This window comes from Pagrus major, chromosome 4, assembly GCF_040436345.1.
Source record: "Pagrus major chromosome 4, Pma_NU_1.0".
NCBI classification, from domain to species: domain Eukaryota; kingdom Metazoa; phylum Chordata; class Actinopteri; order Spariformes; family Sparidae; genus Pagrus; species Pagrus major.
The window spans coordinates 11,373,466-11,380,662 of record NC_133218.1 but is presented as its reverse complement, the minus strand read 5'-3'; positions in this window follow the sequence as shown (position 1 = coordinate 11,380,662).

The window sequence follows — 7,197 nt, the reverse complement described above, 5'->3', positions numbered from 1 at the left end:
GCATTTCTAAGGTACTCATGCACCTGCATCTGTACATGTTAATTCATGCATTCTTTGCATGTTTATGAGTCCAGGTGGACTTTGCGAGCACATCTAGGGGTTGTTTGTGGTTCCATACTGGTGGGCAGAAGATTTCTACACAAGGTCGAGTACACAAGGATTTAATATAATAATTTCATACAGGTACATGCTAAATAAACCTCTCAATTTTAACTTAAAAGTTATATTTTGCTAAATTGCTGTAGTTACATTAAAGAGGGGCGCAATGGGCCTATTCATCAGAGGAATGACATAGACACTCTTTTAGGTAATAATCCAGGACTGTCTGATTGACCTGACATTTAGGAGGCTCTAAATAAATTGAATAAATTAATTCAGATTTTTTTGCCACTTTACATCCAAGAATTTTTTTTTTTTTTGTGATTTGGAAGTGTTTTCAGATTTGTTACTTTATTGAGTGTAGTGGTACAATTCTCACTTGCCATTTTCAAACCATATTAAGCAGGAAACTGCTTCCAGGATGTCTCTCTCTCTCTCCCTCCCTCCTGGAGCCTACAGTTAGGCTACCAACCAACACCCACACTTTATCTTTAGTTATTCTTAATGAATGACTTACTTGAATGTTTTTTTAAAATTAGTTCATTCTTAATTTAATACTGATGCCTCCGTATAACCTATATAAGCATGATTATTTCTATATAGTTATTATATTGTATATCGGTACCAATATTGGTTATTGTATATTGCACATTGTACATCTTCTGCATATATTTTTATCATATTACTCTTATTGTTTTTTATAGCCTACTTCTTGTACCTTAAATATTTTAAGTGTTTCATTTGGAAAGCAAAAAAAAACGGAAGTCAGAGTACAAGGCAAAGGAAGAATTTCTTTGTACAGGGAAACGTGTGTCCTTAACTAACTAATGACAATAAATGCTTTGAATTTGAATTTGAATTGAATTTGAATTAATGAAGTGAATTGAATTAATTATCGTTACACTTAATGCCTGTCACAGGGTCGGCTTCCATACTTATCTGTGTTGGATGAGTCATAAAAACTATTTTTATTGCGAAGTGCTGATGATGAGTTGAGGAGTTTCACAGCCTGAGGAGAGAAGCTGGTCTGTAGTCTGGTGGTACCGTATGACCCTAATACAAGGTTGACTTTGTTTCACTATCATATTACAGATGTTAATCTTAGCCACAAATAGATACTTCATCGCGTTGCATCCTTCACACAGCAGTCCTTGAAATAGTCTGATTCACAGGATGTAGACTGTTAGTATAAGCCCGCCATTGGGCGTCTATTTCAGGTGGCATTCTCCTCCTTTCCGCTGTGTTACTGTTTTCGAAATCCCCGTTGCTACGGTAAACAACAACAACAAACTCTAAGCTAGCAACGTACTGAAAGTGGCAAGCGGCTTACCTGTTCTTTTGAATTGACTCCATTTTAATGCCAGTGCTCGCCTCCCTACATGCAAACTTCCCCCGACAATATTTTTCAGGGGCACCATAACTGCATCCTCTGTTTAGTGCCGCCCAAGACAACTGTGATTGATTAAAAGAAATACCCTAGGGTAAAATGAGAATATCTATGGAGATATGGAGATATGTCTGGCTATGGGAGACAATGTTTAAAAAAAGAAACATAGAACTAAAAATACTTTCCACTTACTTTCCGGTTCAAGATCTTTATTACCGTTTCTCATACCATTTCCGTCCACAGGGGGCACCAGATTCAACAAGAAATAAATGTTCTGTGTAGCTGCTTTAAGTACCCTCATTTGTTATGGAGTAAATGAGCCAGGCATGACAAGCGTCACTATGCCGTAGCTCTGACCTACATATCTGCCCCACCAGCAAGTTATAAGCATCAGAAGTATCACGGCACTGACCAAAACACTGGCAATCACACCAGTAAACTTGTGCTCCCCTGCAGCAGCATATCCACAGCCTCTGCCGCGGTGGGGTGTGCCAAAGCCAGCACCAAAACACACTGTAGTGAGCTCTAGTACTGTTCCAGATGTTCCCTCAACATTACCTCACTGAGAAACAGTAAAAGTGAAGGAGGAAGGGGGGTGTGACAGAGAACAGAGAAAGGAAAATGGAAACTGTGTGTTGAATAAAACATGTTAGTAGGGCTGGGCGATAAAACGATCTCGATCATTTTCATGGTAACATTTTCCACGATAACGATGATAAATTTATGACATTTATTTACAATACAGTTATTTTTGATTCCGTTTTCCTTTACCTAGAAAACACTACACCAACAGCCAATCGCACAGCAGAGAAACAAATGCATGTGGTTGATGCATGTTTCCGGCCCCTCCCACTCACAACAACTCAGAATGACGGTTACCACCTGTGTGTCTAGCCAAAAATGAGCTGAGTGTGAGGAAACTGACAAAGACGAAGAAATTGTACCGAAGAAAGGTCATACCACTCCGGTTATTTGGAAATAGTTCAGCTACCTGAAGTCTGACAAAGAACAGACCAGCATTAGGTGCAAAATGTGTCAGCAACCAGTCCTCAGTAGAACTGGAAACACCACCAACCTCTTCCGTCATCTCATAAGGTACCGTCCCAAACAGTACTCCAAAAGCATGAGTTTGCGCTATCATGCTAGCATCAGTCTCCCCTCAAGTAGCCAACAGCCCAGCCCCACTGCTTCTACTAGTCAAACTTCAGTTCGACAACCAACAGTTGCCGCTGCTTTTTCAGACATTACCCCATATGAAAAGAAACCGAAGCGACACAAAGACATAACCGGTGCAACTACGTACTGTATTGCTAAAGATATGATTCCTATAAGCACGGTTGAAAAATCAGCTCTACACAGTGAGACAGAGCTGATGCAACAACTTTTTGAAGCTTACAGGAGCTGCAGGGATACACAGTGACCGCAGGAAGCTAAAACATAAAAAGTGCAGAGTGTAGGGTAAAGTTGGAGGAGCAGCTCAGAGATGTCACCGCTTATATGTGGTCTGGTCGCACGTCCAAACCACATCAGGTCTTACAGAACAGGAGGCATTAGAGCTGAACTGAACAACTACCTGCAAGCTCAAGAATGTGCAATATTCAAAGAATACAGCAGCATAATCATCCTCAACTTTACCTTTTTTTTTAATTTTCTTTAATCAATGTTCAGTTCAGTATACTTCCTCTAAAATGTTTGAGACACGTTTGAAACAAGCAATTTGTTGTACATATTCATCATTTTATTTATCCAGTGTTTAACATAAAGCCATTTGGTTGGTTGGTTCTGTTGAATGTTTGTCACCTATTCATTCTGACAATAAATAATTGTATTTTATAAACCATAATTAACCTTCTGGTTTGTTCTGGGTTCTGTCCTAAGGAAATAATCTTAAAACTGTCAATTCAACATTATTATTGTTAAATATACTGTATATCGTGATAATTATCGATCAATATAAAAAAACATATCGTGATAACAGTTTTGGCCATATTGCCCAGCCCTACATGTTAGTACCATAAATTTGTGTTTGTCGCAGAACAAATTTTCTGCAATAATCCAAAATCCAACTGGAAAATCATATAGGCTTTTTGACGAGGGAACCAGAGTGATGCTAATTTCCGGGTTAGCCTCCAAAAAGAAAAGTCATACCTGCAGCACTCTTTATCCACCTGTGATATGTCCAGCATCCCAAACACTATGGAGGAAAAATTTATTTATTTTGTGTGTCCTAAAATATATGAAAAAGATCATAGAGTCTACAGCCTCCCAAGTAACTCCGACGACAATCATAGGCATAGGCAACACTAACATGCTAATGTTTAGCAGGTATAATGTTTACCAAGTTCACCATAGTTTATGTTTGCATTTGCTAATCAGGAAGTGTAATTTGTTAAAGCAACATTATGTAGAAATTGGCATTTTGTGCGATTTGGCGCCCACCACAGTTTCTGAATGCTACACCATCATCGTAAATACAGATCCCAGGTCTGTAACAGTTTGTCAGACGTAATGTAGGTGCTAACTACAAACAAAACTCATTACATCATAACAATGTCATGTGTTGAAGATTTGTATGTTGAAGTAAACATGTATGTAACACTGTAATCCTACGCTCTCACTGAAGTTCGATTGTGTAGAACAAGTGATGGGGGGTGTCTGTGACAGAGACACCATTCACCCTATTACAAGACATTGTTCCATCAAAATGATTTTGAAGCTGTTATATCAAGGTAAAAGAGTTACATAATGTTGCTTTAAGCAGGTATTTAGTCATAAACCAATGTATTTGGGTATTTCAGTCTGGACCATGGCTAGCAGTACAAATTCAACTGCAATGTCTTATTAGAGATGATGTCCTCATTTTGCTGGATAATCCACATAACTATTTGTTTTCATGGGGACAATTTAATGGATAGAAAGTTTCAGTGATAACAAACTTAATTTAAGATATATACAAGTTATTCTATTTAAACTCCTGTCTGTTTGTATAAAGGACTCGGGATGGTCAACGAGGTGCATTAATGTAAAAGTATTCTTAAACAGGTGGGTAAACTTCACCACATTCAGACATTAGCAGCTGAGTCATTAGCTGCTAGAGATTAACTTCCCGTGTGTATGTGTGTGTGTGTGTGTGTTGTGGGGATACGTTAATTTTCCACCCAGAGGAAAGAGATGACTGAAAGTAATTACAGGACTCAACAGGGTGTACCTGGTGATAACTGTAGCAGATAGGTTTAACAAGCAGTGATCCTGGCCAGACTTCACATACACACACATACACAGCAGGAAAGCATTAGAAGCATGTAAACACAGCGCAAAACAGGCCAACATACTCAAGCTCTGTGTACACACACAACATGCATCATTTAAGTTGTTTGTTTACAAAGTGCACAGAGGTATGTCCAACTTGTAATGGTTGACAGTGCTTCTAAAAGTAGGTCAGTGTGGAGGAAAGTGTTGTGTATCCATCTGTCTCCAGTGTTATAACAGGCCTGACGCCAGTTATTTTCTCAACCAAGTCAATAATCTGACATAAGACCAGCAAAACACAATCTTAGATGTTGATAGTTACCAATTATTCTAAGAGGTACTGTAAAAGTAGTACATCTCTCAGATAAGCTTAAATCTGTAGTAGCCCTAAAGGACAGGTAATTAAACTGGTTCTAATTAATATTTCATATTAATAATTTGGAAAGATTGTCTTGTAGTATGGAACCCACAGATAACTATCACCAGAGCATTTTTGCAAACACAGCTGTTTTGGTTACGGTCTGTCACCGCTCTTACCAGTTTTTTCTATGTCAGCAGCTTAGTATGGCAAATAAAGCTTTAAAAACCTGATGTACAGTGGAACTAGTTAGCACAGCTTGTGGAGGCTACGAGTTAGCAACTATCTGGTCAACATAGTGGAACATTTACCAGCCAAATGTCAGATATGTAAAATTAACATCTGAAACAGATGGGACAGATTTGACCTGCTGCTGGCATCAGGTGCAAAGTCATAGAATTTTCAGAGTTTGAGCAAGTGATATATTTACAAACTTTTAACTATCCATAGTTGGAGATATATTTTACTGTTGAGTCAGACACAATCCCCTCTCAAGACATGTCTCTGGCCTGCCTTCTTTCCTTTTTCTCATCCCATTATTGAATACCTTTCCTTTCTATTGAAAGCTTTCGGCCCTCAGCTAGGCTCCTCCATTAAACTGATCACGAGAACTCAGAGGAAGACAAAATCACTATAATTTGGTGTCAATTTTGCCCAATTACGCCTGCGACAGGATGTGAGTAGGTGTCACTTCATTTTTGGGCTTTGAAATAACTTAGTCCAAGTCACAAAAACATCTCATTAAAGTCTACCATCAATCTCTGTTCTGTAATTTTGGTATTTGGATTAAATCCATCATAAAAAAAAAAAAAACATTGTGGTGCTGCAAACAATGAATTTCCTCTCACTGTGATGACAGCATTGCCTAGTCGGTTTCTTATAGGCTCTACAAGCTGCGCGCTAACTTCCTCTCTGCTCATGTGACTTCCTGGCGATCAGCCAGCCTTCCCTGTCTCCCCACCTCCCATGGCCCATAAAGCCACTCCGCAGCCTGTCCCGTGTGAGACAGGAAGCAAGGCCCTATGGACAGTGACCTCACCGCAGGAAGAGAGTAGAGGGTGTGTGTACTGTATGTGGCTGTGCAGAACTGTAATTCTGTATTCTATTCAGATAGCTCAGAAAGGATTAAGCTGCACCAATAACCATTAGGGGGGTTGTTCATTTTTAACAGGACCTGTTTCATTTCACTCACCTGCAGCTAGCAAATGGACTCTTCTGTTCCCTTGGCTTCAGACCCATGGTTGCGGCTATAGGTTCTATATATAAACCTCAGTCAGATAAAGGATCAATGAGTCAAGCAGACTAGACTAACATATTCAACTAAACAACCCCTCTGCCCCCACACTCTCTCTGCTGGCAGGGAATGGAGAGGGGCGATGGCAGGTTAATGGGGATACATTTTGGGTATTTTGCTAACAAGGAGATGGCATCCCCCTTATCCCCCTTCAAATCGCCTACTGCCAATAACTGCATGAAAAAAAAAAAAAAAAAACAGAACTTCAAATATTTTCAGAGCAATTTTTAATGTGTACATGTCCAGCATGGCTTGTTAACACACTCAACTAGAGGTGAACACACAACAACTCAAATGTATAAAATCTTACATTTTCTACAGAAAAACAAAACAAAACACTAACAACCAATCAAAAAACTTATTGGAATGTTATTAACAAAACATGTCATATCAAGTTTGGAGAAATGCACAAAATGAAATCAAAATAAGACAAATAATCAAAGACAATCAATAAACTCATCTGTTTTGATTGACTGTTGCTTTATTTGTTGTTGTTATTTTTTTTCCCATCTCATCTCGGCCAGGGATGATGGTCAAGTTTTGTGTTTTTTTCACAAGTAACTAAATCATTACTCAAGTAGTAATGAAAGAGAGAAGTTCAAGTGTGAGATGCCAAGTTCCACAGTTGATGAATCCAACAGAATCTACTCTCTACTGTAGCTGCAGTTAGTGGATGAAAACAGTTTCTTAAGTGGGCTGCTCAACAGTTTGTCTGAAGCACAACAAAAGCTCATCCGCTGCACTTGCCCGGGGAAAAGCGACGACCAAAACGCTGAAAGTCATTTGTCAGCCATCTTTTCTGTTTCATCC